The 20,675-nt window shown below is 41.0% G+C and overlaps 1 protein-coding gene across 3 annotated transcripts in view; it reads left to right on the top strand.

Moving 5' to 3' along the window:
* LOC136883239 (serine/threonine-protein kinase SIK2) overlaps window positions 1-20,675 on the top strand; it is a 566,180-nt gene that overhangs the window by 92,337 nt on the left and 453,168 nt on the right. The gene's annotated exons all lie outside the window — the stretch shown is intronic.

The raw sequence follows: 20,675 nt of genomic DNA, 5'->3' as shown, positions 1-20,675 counted from the left end.
ATTATTTGTATTTTGAAGGGGAAATGGGATACTGTGCTGCACCAAAATAAGACAACTGGCGGAATGAGAGAGTTTCGCTTCCCGAAAGATAAGGTACGTAGGCGTGCAGATAATTCCGTCTTGTGCGAGGTTGGTGAAGTTACACATTCGTATTATTCCTGAATAATAATATGTTTATTTATAGGTCTCATATATTTTCTTCTAGCATCATTTTGAAGAATCGCAATTTGAACCAAAGAGGGAAACTACTCAAGTGGAATTCCAACCGAACAATTTTCAACGTCCCTAATCTACCCAAGTCTTCGACATATAACCGGAAACCTCCCAAAGAAACAGAATTGTCTTTCAAAACAAGCAAGAAAAGTACCAGGAAATGTGTAATAGTAGTATTGATGTTTGTGTCCGGCTCCATGGCTAAATGGTTAGCGTGCTGGCCTTTGGTCAGAGGGGCCCGGGTTCGACTCCCGGCAAGGTCAGGAATTTTAACCGTAATTGGTTAATTTCGCTAGCACGGGAGCTGGGTGTATGTGTTGTCTTCATCATCATGTCATCCTCATCATGACGCGCAGGTCAGTCAAATCAAAAGACCTGCATCTGGCGAGCCGAACTTGTCCTCGGACGCTCCCGGCACTGGAAGCCATACGCCATTTCATTCCATTCCTTTTCATGTAAACTACAGACAGTATATTTCTAACCCTACATGTAATGTAGAAATGTTTCACAGATATTTGAAATGCCTGTTCCTGTTCATTTACCAATCACAACAAACAATAGGCCTATCACTTCAAACCAACAATTTGGGTCCAGCTTGCCATCATTACAACAATTGTTAATAGCAAGTCTTATACGGTACTGTAGTTATTATTTACAGCTATATTTCATTCATCTTAAATGCTCTCTGGAGTACATTATATGGCTTGACAAATACTTAAAGATCACAACACTCGCACTAACCAACTACTGTAATTTAACGTACCGTAGCCTAACATAATATCCTAATGTAATCCCTAAAATAGCCTAACCTAGGTTAACTCAACTTAATAGCGATTGAATTTCTATTTCTTATGGAATCGTGTCTACCAATGGCTTTAATTTTCTTAACCATTATTATTATTATTATTATATACATGAATGTTAGGACTCATCTAAGAGCTCCGCTCCCTAGTTAGGAGCTCCTGACGCCCCTTTCAGTCACCTCTTATGACAGGCAGGGGATACAGTGGGCATTATTCTATTGCCCCACCCACAGGGGGAAATCTATTTTGGGTTGTGACTACGAGGCCCTTAGCTGAGTCTTGACATTGCCTTCACTTACTTGTGTCAGCCTCTCACCTATTCTAGCCCATCCGACTTCCCCGGTCAACACTTGTTTTTTTTTCGACTGCGACGGCATTAGCGTATTCGAGGCCTAGGAAGGTTTTCATTTTCACGCACTTTGTGGCTTTCAACTTTCTTTTGCCGATACCTTCATTTTTCGAAGTGTTGGACCCCTTCCATTTGTTTTCTTCTGATTAGTGTTTATAGAGGATGGTTGTCCAATTGTATTTCCTCTTTAAACAATAATCACCACCACCACTTTGTACTATATAGCTGCATGGGTTATCAATAAACTAGTGAAGAGTAGCTATCACTCTTGTTGCATATGTGCAGATTATTTTTGCCTTAGAACCCAAAGAAATACCACATGAATGGATAACAACAGTTACCATACGTAATTTACTGCATTCAGTGATTGTCAACATACTGGGGTAATCTTTTAGAAACTCAGTATGGGTAATTACTTTCTTAATAAATAAAGCGCAGAAGGTAATGTATTACAACTGTCTTTTAGTACTTTAAGTTCAGTATTTCATGTACCGGTAATCATAATATGACACAGGTACTCTAAACAGATTTCCATGTTTCTGTCAATAAGGTTACGTATTTGACAGATGATATTAATAAGAAACACAGTAAGACCAAGTTGTAAGGAAGTGAAAGAATTGATTCTTGTTTCTGAAAAAAAAAAAAAAAAAACCGCTCTTCCTATTCAAATAGCTGTGAATGTATTCATATCATTTAAGTGTTATACAGTTATATATACATGAACAGTAGATGCCCAATTAAATTCTTTATGAAAAATAGTTGGTATTTTGTTTTTATTTCAATGTACGATAGCGAAATCCTCTACATTCGAATACACTTGCCTTTTGTTACTCTCGCTTAAAGACCCAATATGGCGGCTCCATAAGTAGCATTCGTGACTTGACCTCCCTAGACAGACCTTAATATATGCTAACGCATGAGATGCCATCCACCGGAATAAGGAACGATTACGCAGTGGTAACCACGGCCGACTTGATGCGTCGCTCTAGTTAGCTCTTCTTCTTCTTCTTCTTCTTCTTCTTCTTCTTCTTCTTCTTCTTCTTCTTCTTGAAAGGTGTGGTTGGACACATGTATCACTCTTATTGTACTTTAAAAAGTAATTGATAGAAAAAAAAAACATTCCATAGGAGTCACACAAGAAACGATGATAACATATAGACAGAGGGTAAAGAGATTTATATCCTACCAAAATTATGATAAACATTTTGCAATGGAAGAGAGAGCATAAAGAGACTGTCAGAGGATTATAATATAATATGTGCATCATCAAGAAACTGATTTATGCTGTTCACAAGAGTAGGAGTTAGAGAGGATAATAAACACGAAATACTTGTGGGGAAGGGGATGCCCATGTTAAACAAAGAGGATAGGAAGCGCTGGCGGGGAACATCAAAAGCAGGACATTGTAACAGAAGGTGATTACTGTCAGTATCAGACAAGCCACAAGCACAGGAATTTGGGGGAGGAAGATGAAAACGATTTTTATATTGGGGAGTAAGGGCATGATTAAAACGTAGACGTATAATAGATGTGATATGGCGCCGAGAGTACGTACCATAATAAAACCACGGTTTAAGAGGAATAACAGGTTGTAATTGATGATAAAAACATCCCTTTTCTCGTGACGTTTCATTCCAATCGGACTGCCAATGTTGATATGCTATATCCCGCACTTCATGAATGAGATCAGAAGGGGGGATCGCAAGAAAAAGAGAGGGGGATTGTTGTGATGCTCGTTTAGCTGCCTGATCAGCAGTCTCATTCCCCATGATACCAGAGTGACTGGGAACCCAAACTAGAGTTATATAAACACCAGAACGAGTAAGGATATATAAGAGATACTTAACGCTATATAAGTACCAATTAGGGGAAGAGAGAGGCGAGCATAAGGCATGCAGAACATTTTGTGCATCCGTGAAAATCGCAACCTTATCATAAGCATGTGACCTGATGGTAATGAGGGCTTGTCTAATAGCAAACAATTCGGCGGTAAAAACAGAAAAGGCAGAAGGGAGGGAAAACTCAGAGAGAGTATACGGTTGGGGGATATAAAAGGCTGCTCCAACGCCGTGTGCTGATTTTGATCCGTCAGTAAAAATGCTTACTTCCCTTATGTAGAGGGAAAGTCGAAAACGTTTAGTTGCAAGAGGGGAAAGAGGAGTAGAATGTGTTAGACAAGAAAATGATTCAGAAGAAGATATAATTACTTGAGGACAAAAGGACTGTCATAAGGGATAGAGTATAAAGGCAATGTGGGTAAACGGAGGAGCTCAACTTCTCTTGATATAAGAGAACTAAATACGGTATATAAAGCAGGGACACGGTTTCCATGGGGAGATTTGGAAGAATAATAAGAATGTAAAAGTCGTAGCTTGGGGATAAGCTGAGACCGGGTGACAGTAAAATGTTTGAGGACATACTTAGCGGCTATAGTCTGTCGCCGAATCTTTAAAGGCTGTTCACCGGCTTCTATTAATAAGGCATTGGTTGGTGTAGTTTTAAGTGCTTCTAAACAGACACGTAGTGCGCGGTATTGTATTGTATTTAAACGTGCAAGAGTAGTAGCAGAAGCGGTGTCGATAAAAAGAGCACAATAATCTAGTAAGGATCGAATAGTTGCTCTGTAAAGGAGAATAGCTGTAACGGGGTCAGCGCCCCAACTTCGACGGGTGATCGTACGTAATATAGAAATAAAACGATCAGTTTTACGTTGAAGAGAGACCACATAAGGAGTCCATGATAATTTGTGGTCCAATATGACTCCAAGGTAGGGATGCTGATTAACAAAGGGGATGGTAAGACGATCAAGAAGGAGAGGAGAACGGTTAGGTGCGCGAGTATGGGTAAATAGGATTGCAGCACATTTGGAAGGCGAGAGTGAGAAACCATGTTCATGTAACCAGAGAGTAACCTCATGAAGGACACATTCTGTTTTTCTCCTACACACATCAACACTATCATGTGATACGTATAAAACATAGTCGTCTGCGTAAGCTAAAACTCGTGCGTTCTTTGTAATTATACGTTCTAAATCTCGCATATAAAGCGCAAAGAGGATACCGCTTAGTATATTACCCTGTGGGACTCCATGCGAAACGTGTCTTCCTGGAAACGGGGAGTAGGGGGATTTGAGAATGAGAGTACGAGAAGTATACAGGCGTTCTAATAGAGAAATAAAAGCAGAGGGAAAGCCAAGCGAATCAAGGCAAGACCATAATAGGTGTAAAGGAACGGAATCATAAGCTCCTTGAATATCAAGAAAAACAGTAATAGTGCTATGTTTACGATGTCTAGCTAGTAGGAGATCAGTCAACAAAATATTGAGTGGATCTTGTGTGCTACGGCCTTTTAAAAAGGCATACTGATATTTAGGAAGGATCTGATGTTTCTCCATAACCCAGAGAAGTCGCCGTAGTAGAATTTTTTGAAAGAGTTTCCTAACACAGGAACTTAAAACAATGCCACGATAACTTAAAGGAGAAGAGGGATCTTTCCCAGGTTTAAGTATTGGCACTAAATGAAAGCTGTTCCACTGTGCCGGTACTTGTAAGGTGAGAAGGATATTATTAAAAAGAGAAAGTAAGACAAGAAGACCGGTATGGGGTAAAAGTCGGAGCATAGTGTAAGTGATACTATCAGGACCAGGAGATGAACTACGAACTACTTGTAAAACGGACTGTAATTCGGACAGTTGGATGGGTTGAAGTAAAACAGAAAATTGGGGGGATATGGGACGGAAGGAAGAAAAGGGAGGCGGAATTGTGAAGTCAGGTGTTATAGTATATAGAAAAGAAAGGAGGACATTAGGCAGAATAATCGAATGCGCAGGGTGCACAGAAGTAACACGGGTGAGCGCGCGAATGGCGTTCCAAAGGGATGTTGCAGATACGCGATGATTAAGAGAGGAGATGAAGGCCTTCCAAGACTCGCGTCTCTTTGCATTAAATATGCGTTTGATACATGCATTATGACGTTTCAATGTTAAATAATTAGCTAGCGTCATATTCTTACGATACAATTTAAATAAAGCTGTTCGCCGCAGTATTAACTTGTGACATTCGTCGTCCCACCAATGTATTTTCTGATAAGGACGGGGACAGAGGGAGGGGATAAATTTGAATGGATGGAAAGTCTCAACATATGAGGAGAGAATGCGTAAAAGGGTAGGATAGTCTAAGGTATTGGGCGTGTATTGAAGGAAATGGGTGTGAAGGAAACTACAATACGATTGTTTATCAAAATTTCGGAAAGACCGAATATTACTGAGCTGAGAGGGTGGGGATGAGGAAAAGGGTGGTTTACAAACACCAAAAGAAATAATAATAGGGAAATGATCACTCAGATGAGTGTCACTGAGTATATGCCACACGGTATTAGGAGTCATGTGGTCATGGCAGAGCGAAAGATCAACAGAACTAGGGGGTGAACCAGGAGGGGTGAGTCGAGTTGGGGACCCGTCATTTAAAAGGGTAAAGTGATGGAATTGAGTTGCCGTAAGAAAATTTGTCCCTTTAGATGTATCTTTAGAACTACCCCAGGCAGTATGGGAACAATTAAAATCACCAAAGAGAAAAACATTGTCTATGGAATCAAATTGGGTAAGGAAGTGGGACCAGTGAGAGGTAGAGATATAAACATCAGGAGGACAATACACATTGATAAAATACATATTTCGCACGATAATACCTAAAGCAAGAGTATTTGGAATGAATGCGTCAGAGGAAAGGGGACATACGGAATAGACTTATGAATAAAAATGGCAAGGCCTTCACTTCCATTAGTATCAAGGCGTTCGACACGAAAATCAGGAAGATGAAAAAGGGTGTCTGCATAAAACCACGTTTCTTATATTATAATGATGTTAGCACATGTTTCCTGAATTAATAGTTGAAGTTCATGTTTTTTATGAAAAAGACTTCTAGCGTTCCACTGCAAAACGCGTATCATATAGGGTAAGGATATGAGCGATGCGATCTCGTAGTTGATAAATTACCGGTGAAATGGGAGACTCTCTCCCACATTCTGAAGAAGCAAGAATAAGATTTGTTGGACTTCTTGATGTACTTGGTTTCTTTGCATTAACAGTTGAGAGTCATGGGATCGGGGCGGGTAACTAGGACCCGAAGTAGAGGGAGGTGATGCTGTGGGAAGAGAAGATGGTGTTGTAGCAGGCGGAGGAGAAGATAATGGAACCCGGCCCGTAGAACCGGGGTCAGGGCGTACCAAGGCAAGATAACCAGTTCTATCATAACCCGGAGTCAAAGGCGGAGGGGCAGATTTCTGGATTACTTTGTAACAAGTTGATGACTACTGATAAATAAAATCATGAATAAAAATATATAAATACATTACTCAAAAACTTAACAAAATTAATAAGCACAATTAACCGAAATGTCCGTAGTATGGGCGCCAGAGTTCACCAGAATGGATCCCTCGAATTTAGATAAGAGCATGATAGACTTTATATCCCAGGGCGTGTACATAATGCTGCGTACTGGTACATCTGCTGCAGGCCTTACCTAACCTCCTGAAAACGACTAATTAGGTAGGAACTGCACCTAGGTTTATCAATAACACTGATTCTAAAATAGCTAACTATATTCTGAACAAATTCCGTGCATGAGCACCTCATCAACATACAACATTATACATATAATACACACATAAAATATTGCTGGAAGACCCCATATTTACAACAACAATAATGAAAACCGTGGGAAAACGAAAGCGAGAACTAAGTTACCATTTGTAAATAGTCCGATGAACAATGTACATGTATGAAGATAAATACCCTTCACTGTCTGTGTATCAATTCGACTTACCGATTCTCATAATCGGCAGTTATCACATCACACAGATACTGTACCTTGTACTACTGTGTTCACATATTTTAACACTTGTTGTAAAGATATATACACACGTCTGTCGATCCTCAACATAAATTTATGGAAAGTCTGAGATAGCTTTCACCAACATATAATGCTAGGCCGCCACAAGTGCTACAATACTTAATGCGCAAGCACTCTCCACAATCAGCCGCTTTCCACGAACATAACACGACTACGCTCCACGAACGTTTGAAGTCCAGTCCCTTGCAGCCATATCACTCCAGTACCGTGTATCAGCACCACTTCCTTCCCGTACAGTGCCTCAGTTGTAGTTGTAGTTATCTTCCTTCTCGTTCCTTTACAATCACCTCTACAATCACCCTTACAATGTTTCTTACAATGTCACTTATAATGTCACTTATAATGTCTCTTATAATGTCACTTATAATCAACCTTTATAGACATCAACATCCCCCTCCTGTCAGATGATACGTCTGGATTGGTGCTTGCCAGCCAATCATGAGTGAACCTCTTGTCAAGACATGCCCTGAACTTCTCCTTTCTCCCAAGAGATAAACAAACACTCGGGAGTTTTACATGAATCACCAAATTTTCCCTGGTACAACAACAAGCTTATCTTATACATGAGTAATGGAATTTCCTGACACATGTACATCACAACAGACACTGGGGCAGCCATATGACTCATTCAAATTACCAGAGTTATTAAAGCAATGTTTTCCCACTCATGCAAAACATATTACTCATACCTACATATGTGGATATCTTCCAGCTTACCAATATAAACGACAAAATATACAAATGAAATACTGATAGTAATAATAATAATAATAATAAATCAAATACTGACAATAATATCTCTAACTTCTACATATAATTCGGGGGTGTGACATATGTACTATCACATAACGCCCCCTTGGTGAATCGATGATATCACATATTATGATTCACCATAAAACAGAACTTCATACATAACCTTATAATGGCATAACTGAACACATAATTTACTGTAATAATGATATATACATTGCGTCTACTGCATTGTATTCGCACACACGAAATACAATTTGTCCAAAAAATAGTAATAATAATAATATGTCTATATACACACAACTCTGATTGTTTCATATAGCATTGAACACAATCCCTTCTTACTACTGTACACATAACTCATAATTGATAATATATACATCCAAGGTGCAGATCCTATCTCTTATATCTGCGAAGGCTATAGATATTAAATGTCACAAGGACCTTGTTGTCAGTGGTTAGGAGCCTATAAGCACACCTGCCTATTCTACTGTCCACAGTATACGGACCCTAATATAAATGAAAAAAACTATACATAAACTTAACATTGACATCGATAAGCGAGGAATGCGTACCGCATTAAAATCCGATTACATCTAGAATACAATCTATCTCACACACAAACATTCATCCCATCCAGTCACACAAGAATCATACAAACTTTCATTCGGAACATTCATAAAAAGGAAATCCCTCTTTCTGAAATGCGCGGGAATCTTACAATGTTTACTCTTCCACAAACTCATAATTAATGCAAGCAAACAAATCACATACTTTTTCATACATTCCACATCGATATCACTCAGCACGTCGTTCACATCATTCACACATCTCTCAGAATTAAATAAAACATTACACACTCGCTTGGATAGACTTTCTTTCATCTCGCGCACACTTCTATTCTCACTCACGTTCACTCCATTACTGAAATTCTTACCATAATACACTTTGAAATTGCTGTCATTACTACTTAATGACCCAACAATTAATCCATCTTCACCACCTTCAATATCAGCTACTACTTGCACCACTTTCATGCCAACAACACTGCTACTTTCGACTCTCTTATCAGAAGTTTCATTAATCTCAAAGTCACCATTTTCACACATAATGGACCTAACTTTACTCTCCTCACATACACTTAAATCAACAAAAACATCCTCATGATGTATACTCCGTAAACACACTTCACTCACAAAACAACCTTCATCAACTTCACAAAAAACTTCACTTTCAATTTCAGAAACTTCTGTAAGATTATCGATCGCAACACCACTATTACCATCACCACTAGCACAAAGTAAGTCATCCGACACAGCTTTCTTACCTTCATCACGCCCCCTATTCCCAAAATCTCCCTGAACACAAAACACATGGTCATACAATAATTCCTCTTTCACGTCTACCTCGTAACTTACCTGTTTCATCGCGTGAATAGGAATTTCGGTATCGGACTGCCTATCTGACCCAACTAAGAAGTCCGATTCCGGTTTAAATTACTTGACGTGGACTGTTCACTATTATCATGTCTCTGCACTTGATCTGGAGGTCTTTGATCCGTACGCCCCCTACTTTCTGATTCCCCTTGATTAGGACTTCTGCTAAAATATTCCTGGTGATTAACTCCCTGATTAGACTGTCTGTTTCCCCTTCCGGAATTACCACCCTGATTCCCTTGCCTAGAATGACTGAAATTCTGATTATTCCTATCTCCCGCTACCTGATTACCTTGTCTACCATTATCCCCGTAATTTCTACCTTCACTTTGCCTAGTCCTCCCCTGCCCTTCCAAAGCATCAAACCTCTCTAACAGCTGCTCTAATTCCTTGATCGTAACAATATTCTGCATACATGCAGCTAATCCGACCTTCTCAGGAAAATGCCTCAACATCTGGCGGACTGTATCTCTCTCCGATGCTAGACCTTCAATATTCTGGCTGATCAGAACATGCGCTAAGAAATACTCCGTCATAGACACACCTTCCTGAGGTTTATACTTGCCAAATAGCACGCGATCTCTTTCCCTTTCCTGAATAGCTTCACTCCAAAATTTAGAACTAAATTTCTCCCTAAATTCCTCCAAACTCGAAATACCCTGTCTGTAAACTTGAAACCAAGATCTCGCTTCTCCAACAAATGCAACATCCAACAGCTCATCAACCATACTCCAATCAATCAAACCATCGTCAAGATTCTTGGAAAACCGTTTCTCCACCGTTTTCAAGAATTCCATCGGATTAAACTGCCAACCATTAAACTTGGGTAATTCAGAATCCTTCGTACAAGATACGTACCTATTACATATGCCGCTACCTACTTGGATTTGACTGATCTCCTGCCTTAATTTCACATGACATGATTTAATTTCTTCTTCAACTACCATTCTGGCCTTTCCTTCTACTGACTTGAGGTCTTTCTCCAATTTCTCAGTCTTTTCATCTATTCGCTTCGCTAAAACATTCTGGCTGGTTTTAATTCTATCTATTTCTTCGACTTTATCTTCCACTATTTTTATTCTCTTATCACATTCCTTGCTGTTTTCAACAAATTCCTTCCTAACAACATTAAATCGGCATTCGATTTTCTCAGTCAATACCAAGCGTTCAGATTCAACCTTATTATTGACTTCCTGAATTTCTCTGCTTTGATGGTCAAACTTCTGGTTCAATTCATCTATTCTACCATTCACAGCACTGCTTAAAGTATCAATTTTACTAGACAAATCAACACTCACTGAATTTAATTCCTTACTCTGATTCTCAATCTTACTAGACAGTTCCGTACTAACTGAATTTAATTCACTATTAATACTGTATATTTAATTACTTAAAAAACTCAATTCACTCTTCAACTCTTTACTCTGACTATCAATCTTATTGGACAATTCAACATTATTATTGTCGATTTTACTGGACAGCTCAACACTCACTGAATTTAATTCAACACTCTGATTATCGATTTTACTAGACAGTTCAACATTATTATTATCGATTTTACTGGACAGTTCATTAAATAGCGATTTAATCATACTAAAAGTTAAAGCCTCCCCTTCAACCGTTTCTTTAACAACCCCTACATTCTGAGTTTGAGACGGATTACTAGATTCCTCACATATCGTTGCCGATTAATCTTTCTTACTATCAGCCATTTCGCTACTCTCACTTAAATTCGATAGACTCAATGTGGTGGAATTCTTTTGACTTCTCTTTTCCTGATTCATAGTACCAACAACTTTAACAACCTCTCTACTTCTCAATTTTATAATACTCGACTCGCTACAACATTTCTTCATACTCCAACATACATATCACGTACATATAAAACACTTCACTGACATAGTTTGCAGAATTCCAACCACACCTGACAAGTGCACCTACGCTTATAAGCCTAACAGATGTACCAATCATTCAGCCACACGTTGGGAAGCCAACTGTAACAAGTTGATGACTACTGATAAATTATAATCATGAATAAAAATATATAAATAAATTACTCAAAATCTTAACAAAATTAATAAGCATAATTAACCGAAATGTCCGTAGTATGGGCGCCAGAGTTCACCAGAATGGATCCCTCGAATTTAGATAAGAGCATGATAGACTTTATATCCCAGGGCGTGTACATAATGCTGCGTACTGGTACATCTGCTGCAGGCCTTACCTAACCTCCTGAAAACGACTAATTAGGTAGGAACTGCACCTAGGTTTATCAATAACACTGATTCTAAAATAGCTAACTATATTCTGAACAAATTCCGTGCATGAGCACCTCATCAACATACAACATTATACATATAATACACACATAAAATATTGCTGGAAGACCCCATATTTACAACAACAATAATGAAAACCGTGGGAAAACGAAAGCGAGAACTAAGTTACCATTTGTAAATAGTCCAATGAACAATGTACATGTATGAAGATAAATACCCTTCACTGTCTGTGTATCAATTCGACTTACCGATTCTCATAATCGGCAGTTATCACATCACACAGATACTGTACCTTGTACTACTGTGTTCACATATTTTAACACTTGTTGTAAAGATATATGCATACTTCTTTCACCAACATATAATGCTAGGCCGCCACAAGTGCTACAATACTTAATGCGCAAGCACTCTCCACAATCAGCCGCTTTCCACGAACATAACACGACTACGCTCCACGAACGTTTGAAGTCCAGTCCCTTGCAGCCATGTCACTCCAGTACCGTGTATCAGCACCACTTCCTTCCCGTACAGTGCCTCAGTTGTAGTTGTAGTTATCTTCCTTCTCGTTCCTTTACAATCACCTCTACAATCACCCTTACAATGTTTCTTACAATGTCACTTATAATGTCACTTATAATGTCTCTTATAATGTCACTTATAATCAACCTTTATAGACATCAACATCCCCCTCCTGTCAGATGATACGTCTGGATTGGTGCTTGCCAGCCAATCATGAGTGAACCTCTTGTCAAGACATGCCCTGAACTTCTCCTTTCTCCCAAGAGATAAACAAACACTCGGGAGTTTTACATGAATCACCAAATTTTCCCTGGTACAACAACAAGCTTATCTCATCAGGCTGGGATATATACATGAGTAATGGAATTTCCTGACACAAGTACATCACAACAGACACTGGGGCAGCCATATGACTCATTCAAATTACCAGAGTTATTAAAGCAATGTTTTCCCACTCATGCAAAACAAACTACTCATACCTACATATGTGGATATCTTCCAGCTTACCAATATAAACGGCAAAATATACAAATGAAATACTGATAGTAATAATAATAATAATAATAATAATAAATCAAATACTGACAATAATATCTCTAACTTCTACATATAATTCGGGGGTGTGACATATGTACTATCACAACTTGTGTAAATTTACGTTTTCTAGAAAAATCTTGAACAGGGGAAGGAGAGACTTGTTCTGGTACCAGGGGGGGGGGGAATCCTGGGGGTGTTGAGACGGATGATAATGAGGGATGGAAGTCTTGTTCTTAGCATCTTGAAATGAGATATGTTCCGTGCTCATGACCTTTATCTCTTGCCGGACAAGTTATTGCTCCCGTTGGATGTGGGCCTTTGCAATACACACATTTTGCAATCTGAGATGTACAATGATCGGTGGCGTGCTCCATTGAGCACTTCCCGCAGCGTGCTACCTGTGCACGACATTGGGCATGTGTATGGCCATATCGGAGGCATTTTCTGCATAGAACAGGGGGAAAAAATGAAAGGCTCAACATGCAAGTAGACTTGGAAAAGAGACACTTGTGTAGGCAACTTTTGGGCTCGAAAAGTAATTTTAATTGACCCAGTGGGGACATAACCAACACCATCATTGGAAACAATGCGACGATTGAGACGTTGTACTGCTTTAACCGGTACGGTTGAAGTAAGATAAAGTCGAATATCGTCTTCAGAAAGGTTCTTATCCACATCTCGAATAATCCCCACACGGAAAATATTAGATGACGGGATGTATGCCTTAAGATGTAGAGATGTGAGCAGAGGGTGGCACAGAAAATCGTTGGCTTGGCCCGCATTATTAAAAATTATTTGTACGCGATTACGACCTTTACGGGAGATAGACTGGACGGGAATATTACGTTCATAAAAATGTCTCCCAAGGGCCATAGGATGGAGTTGCCCTAAATTTTTGTTTCCCAGAGATTCAACGTATGCAATATAAGGTCCAAGGTGTGAATGGGAATACTGTTCACGTTCCATAGGCTGCAGTACATTGACACCATTAGAATTAGAATTTTGTGATAATTGTGAGTCTGTCAAAATTGATTGAGTTGCCAGGTTTCCAGAAGATTCGTCTTGCATCCGAACTTCTTCCTCCTGCACGACAACTAACTTATCTCCTAACAAAAGGCTATCACCTCCACTGGAGGCAGCGATAATAACACACGGCACTAGCACTAAAACAAGAAAAAAGAATCCTCACAACCAAATACTGAAAACACGGAGCACAGGACTAAGCGTATCGTAATGTGTAAGTATTAGGTAGCGACTGGAGGCACAAAGTTCTTCAAAAAATACCAGTAAATAAACTTCAAACTATTTGCTGAAGTTCAAACAACACCTCTCCCACTACGAAGGTCACACGCAATGAATTTCACTACGGCTCTAGTTAGCTCCTTACCGGCGTTGACAATCGGGTCCACGCACTGTAATCGGAGTAGTTGCACAGCTCAACACGTAGCGCTGGCGGCCTATCTATTTGCGGTAGAAATGCATACTTCTTTATGAGAAAGATATTCACTTTGATTGCCGATTTATCGTAATTTAGGGTTATAGAGAATGTTACATAGGTTAATACGGTTAAAATGATTAATCCTAAAGGTCACTTTCGTTGATATTTGCCAAAATAATGTCGTGAAATGAAACTGCGGAGAGATGGAGTAGTCCAGCCGACGTCCTGATATTGACTCTAAGGCTGATGACACACGGAGCGGTTTTTGCCGAGTCGGCAGCCGCGTCGGCCGCTGCCTGTGATTGATAGACTGAGCGGTTTTTGCCGACTGTGACGAAACCACTGCCTGCTCGATCTGCATCTAAAATGACTGCTTATAAGCAGTCATCGGGTGCGTATCGAGCTGGCGGTGGACAAAACACGTTAGTGAGCGCTACGTTAGGTGAGGAAGCTAGCTAACATTATATAATGTATTGTTCTTATTCTTATTCCAAAAGTCTACTTACTCTTTGACGTGTATATTATTGAATTTCAAAGATACCTCATGATATCTAATACAGGAATACCTACCAAGTGCACCGCTCCGTGTGCCATCAGCCTAATTGCCGATTTAGGGAATAAAGGAGTATGTTACATTGACTAATACCATTAAAATGATTAATCCTAAAGGCTACTTTCATTGATATGTGCCAAAATAACGTCCTGAAATAGAACTGCGGAGAGATGTCGTCCCACTCACGTTCCTTAATATTAATCGCTTTTATTATCATGGCCTTTAGATACATAGCAGAACTTTTGTCTTCTGATGTTAATCTTCAGATTAAGAGACGTTGTTCAATTAGAGTTTTAAAATTCTTCAAGTGCTGCTCTCAGGAAGGTGACTGGACAAAACATAAAAGTCTACATTCGTTGTATGGATAACGTTAATATTTTGAAACAAACATGTTTAAATTTGAATTTCTACACACACACACACACACACACACACACACACACACACACACACACACACACACACACACACACACACACACACACACACACACACACCTTGCACTAGAATTGTAAATACCGGGCGAGTTGGCCGTGCGGTTAGGGGCGCGCAGCTGTGAGCTTGCATCCGGGAAATAGTGGTTTCGAACCCCACTGTCGGCAGCCCTGAAGATGGTTTTCCGTGGTTTCCCATTTGCACATCAGGCTGTACCTTAATTAAGGCCACGCCCGATTCCTTCCTACTCCTAGCCCTTTCCTATCCCACCGTCGCCGTAAGACCTATCTGGGTCGGTGCGACGTAAGCCAAATAGCAAAAAAGAAGATTTTAAAATGAACATTTAGTGAGAGGAAAGTAAACATTGTAAACTGTTCATTGCTCAGGTAACAACACTTCATACGTCATAATGGTAATGCTTGTTTAAATTATCTTGGATAAAAATCTGTTGTGTTGCTGTTATATGGCTAATACGACTCCACCTCAAGGATTATTCATTGAAAGAAAATTAAGGGGTAAAAATACCAGATTGGCGTGATTAGCTGCCACTCCCGTAGGTTCGGGTTCGATTTCTGGTCCTCGCACGAAATTTTAAAACTGGTACGAGGGCTGGAACTGCGTCCACTCAGCCCTGGGAGGTCAACTGAGTAGAGGGGGATCGATTCCCACCTCAGGCATCCTCGAAGTGGTTTTCCATAGTTTTCCACTTCTCCAGGAAAATGCGGGGATGGTACCTAACTTAAGGCCACGGCCGCTTCCTTCTCTCTTCCGTGTCTCTCCCTTCCAGTATTCCCACCCCCAACACAAGGCCCCTTTTGAGCATAGTAGTTGCGGCCGCTTGGGCGAGGTCCCAGTTGTATCCCCCGACCCGAAGTCTCACGCTCCGGGACACTACCCTTGAGGTGACCGGGTGAGTTGGGCGTGCCGTTAGGGGCGCGTAGCTGTGAACTTGCATCCGGAAGATAGTGGGTTCGAACGCCACTGTCGGCATCCCTGAAAATGGTTTCTCGTAGTTTCACACCAGGCAAATGCTGAGGCTGTACCTTCCTGCTTCCTTCCCACCCCTAGCTCTTTCCTATCCCATCGTCGCCGTAAGACCTATCTATGTCGGTGCGATGTATAGCAGCTTGCCAAAAAAAAAAAAAAAAAAACCTTGAGTTGGTGAAGGTGGGATACTTTGTTGAGTCCGAGTAAAAAGCCAACCCTGGAGGGGTAAACAGATTATGAGAGAAAGAAAGAAAGAAAGAAAGAAAGATGATAAATACCCGAATTAGAAACGAAAAATTAAGGTGAAAGTGCTAAATGCTTTGAGCTACTCCGTAGTTTTGCCCTGCTCTACAGAGAATTCGTGAAATGATAGTGTCCCTTTGCTCTTTTGTTCCTGTTCGAAAGACAAAAAGGCACACAGCAATACATATTCGAATATTTTCAAATACAGTTGAAGGAAAGCGAATCACTACACCATTAAAAAAAAAAGAATTAGCGCATAAATTAAAATTTTTATTTAGGTCGAAGTTACAGCGAGAAATCACTTTGAGCCAATCATTACATTTGTTCTTGTTTGCAGAAAATTTCTGCTCGAAGTACGAAAAGGCACACAATAATGCCACAAATTCCAAGATTTGTAAACACAATTGAAAAAATTGTATACCACACTACACAATACAAAATAAACTCACTAGCGCGTAACTATCAGCTCTCAGTATCATGCCAACAAGCACCTCATTGCGAACACATTGCCAACATTTACGACAGCAAAACGATATACAGTCATAGTAAAAAATATTCGTACACTTAATAGTGAAACAAAAATACTTTACTTAGTACACTTATTGTCATGTACGTTGTATAACATCAAAAGGTGAGCTTTCTGTACACTATGTAAAGATATATACATGATAAAACACACAATTGATAGACGTTTCTGTCATTAATACATAAATAAATGAAAATATCATGATTTCATACTCATAAAAAGTATTCGTACAGTCTGGTTTTACTTTCATTCCCCACTGATTTTAGTACAAATTTTGTATTTTGTTGGCAATCTTTTTGATTTTACAATGGCCTCAAGCCGCCTAGGCATTGAATGAACTAGCTTGGAGGAGAAAGTGGGCTCAATCTTATCATATTCTTCTAAAAGAGCCATTTCCAAAACTGGCTTTGATGAAATATTTCTTGTACTCGGTCCCTTTTCAAGATAAGCCCACACATGTTCAATCGGATTCAGATGCGGGGATTGGGGGGTGTTACCATGTATTTGGGTGTGTTGTATAAAATCCACAATTGCGTATCAAGGGCCGTATGCTTTGAATCATTATCCTGCATGAATACATAACTACCCAGAAGTCCCATTTTTTCGGCACTAGATGCCAGATGTTTCTTCAAAACATCAATATAGTATTTACGGTCCACTTTTCCATCTATGAATTCTAAGGAACCTACTTCAGCTGAGCTCATGCACCCCGAAACCATTAAACAACCTCCACCAGCTTCACTGAAGGGAGCAGATTTTTTTCTTCGAGTTCTGTGCTCGTTTCCCTCCACACCTTTTTGCCATATTCTTGAAAAACAGTCAATTTACTTTCATCCATAAATATAACTCGATCCCAGAATTCTAGAGAAGCATGTTTATAGTGTGTAGCATATTGTAGTCTTTTCTTCCTATTTGCTGGGATAATTCAAGGTTTTCGTCTGACATTTCTACAATGATACCCATTCGTATATAAAAATTTTTGAATTGTGGAAGCACACACATTAAGTTTTAAATCATTTCCTACTTCCGACCTCAGTTTTTCAGCACTGATTCTAGGATTTTTCTTTACGTTCCTGAGGATTAGTCTTTCAGTTCGATCGTCTAGATTTCATGGACGTCCACATTTACGTGCATTTTTGATAGATTTTCTCTCACCATACCTGTCAATAACTTCCTGAATTGTAGATCTTGGTCTCTTCACAAGTTTCGATATTTCCGAGAGCGATTTACAGGAATTATGAGCCCGGATTACAATTATTATCTCTTATTCTGTTGTTTCTTTCATTTTGCGGCCCATCTTACTGATTGACTGTATCATTTGTTGTTTAAAACGACAGAAGCACAACTGACTTGGTACAAGACGTGACCTTTCCTGCTTACCTGCGTTGCAAGGGATGTTATCAAGGACTTTAATGTGAAATAAACCATCTGTACGAATACTTTTTATGCATCTATATTTCGAACTTATTGGATGACACGTTTGTTAAAACAAACATTACTAAAGTACTATTGTTATTTCCGGTACGTAGTCCTATTCATGTTTCGCGAAATACCGAAATATAGGAAAGTAGTGAAATTTCTAGCAGCCTATGGGCAATGCGTCAACTACAAACGACAACATTGCTTAACGTTTAAGGTGTACGTATACTTGTTCCTATGACTGTAAATAAAACTGGAAATGCGGCAATTTGTGCTATATAGCTTCCTGTCAGCGCTCCAGCGGCATTATGGTGAAACTTTCCAATTACAGCTTTATACTGGGCTTCACAAGCGATTGCCCGCTCCGTGGTGTAGGGGTAGCGTGCCTGCCTCTTACCCGGAGGCCCCGGGTTCGATTCCCGGCCAGGTCAGGGATTTTTACCGGGACCTGAGGGCTGGTTCGAGGTCCACTCAGCCTACGTGATTAGAATTGAGGAGCTATCTGACGGTGAGATAGCGACCCCGGTCTAGAAAGCCAAGAATAACGGCCGAGAGGATTCGTCGTGCTGGCCATACGACAGCTGTAGTGCCCATGGGGTATAAGGAGCGCAGTCGGCACATGATGGAGAAGGAGCGTGCTGTGGGCTGCTTCATTTCATGATTATTGAATTAATTGACTCGAAGAAAAGTTGCTCGATCAACTTAAGATAGCGAGGATCGCTGGTCATCCGTTTCTTCTTGTTTTTTCTTCTCAACGTTTACAGCTTTGCTGTTCTTTTAACACCTTAACTTTTAACAACCTGGCTTGAGCATGATTTCACACAACACAAGTCAAATGTCTAAATCAACAGGGTCCATTTTAAGAAGAGCCCAAGTTGGTGCCTTATTTTACAGTCACTGAAAGACAAGAAGGACTTGATATTTTAGCAGTTACATAATTCTGTCCATTTCTTGTTATGTGATGCCTTTTAGTTTTAAATGGCATTTAAGCTGTAGCTGATGATGTCCACGATGCAAGGACGAAACGTTCTTCCTCGTCAGTCCGTTTCACACTTGCTTTATCAAGTTGTGCTCGCTCCGCCACGGCATTTGAAATTAGACCATTAGAAAGGTCGTCAATCAATGTTAACTTACTACGCTGTCGTACTCCCACGTGGCGGACTTGAGCTCTCGCGGACCAAACTGTGGGTTGGGGACGCACGGTATCCCCTGCCTGCCGTAAGAGGCGACTAAAAGGGGCGACCAAGGGATGCTAGTCGTGGGTGGATCACTGTGACGGAGGCTCGGTACGAGCACTCTAACCTCGCTGCCGGTTCCAGCATCTGTCGGGTGGGGGCGGTATCCCCTGCGTGTCGTAAGAGGCGACTAAAAGGGGCGACCAAGGGATGCTAATCGTGCGAGGATCACTGTGACGGAGGCTCGGTACGAGCACTCTAACCTCGCTGCCGGTTCCAGCATCTGTCGGGTGGGGGCGGTATCCCCTGCCTGCCGTAAGAGGCGCCTAAAAGGGGCGACCAAGGGATACTAGTCGTGCGAGGATCACTGTGACGGAGGCTCGGTACGAGCACTCTAACCTCGCTGCCGGTTCCAGCATCTGTCGGGTGGGGGCGGTATCCCCTGCCTGCCGTAAGAGGCGCCTAAAAGGGGCGACCAAGGGATACTAGTCGTGCGTGGATCACTGTGACGGAGGCTCGGTACGAGCACTCTAACCTCGCTGCCGGTTCCAGCATCTGTCGGGTGGGGGCGGTATCCCCTGCCTGCCGTAAGAGGCGACTAAAAGGGGCGACCAAGGGATGCTAATCGTGCGTGGATCACTGTGACGGAGGCTCGGTACGAGCACTCTAACCTCGCTGCCGGTTCCAGCATCTGTCGGGTGGGGGCGGTATCCCCTGCCTGCCGTAAGAGGCGACTAAAAGGGGCGACCAAGGGATACTAGTCGTGCGTGGATCACTGTGACGGAGGCTCGGTACGAGCACTCTAACCTCGCTGCCGGTTCCAGCATCTGTCGGGTGGGGGCGGTATCCCCTGCCTGCCGTAAGAGGCGACTTAAAGGGGCGACAAGGGATGCTAGTCGTGCGTGGATCACTGTGACGGAGGCTCGGTACGAGCACTCTAACCTCGCTGCCGGTTCCAGCATCTGTCGGGTGGGGGCGGTATCCCCTGCGTGTCGTAAGAGGCGACTAAAAGGGGCCCCAGGGCTCTGAACTTTGGAGCGTGGGTTGGCGACCACGGGGCCCTCAGCTGAGTCCTGGCATTGCTTCCACTTACTTATGCCAGGC

This window comes from Anabrus simplex, chromosome 11 (genome assembly GCF_040414725.1).
Source record: "Anabrus simplex isolate iqAnaSimp1 chromosome 11, ASM4041472v1, whole genome shotgun sequence".
Taxonomy (NCBI): Eukaryota; Metazoa; Arthropoda; class Insecta; order Orthoptera; family Tettigoniidae; genus Anabrus; species Anabrus simplex.
This window is presented reverse-complemented; position numbering and strand designations above follow the sequence as displayed.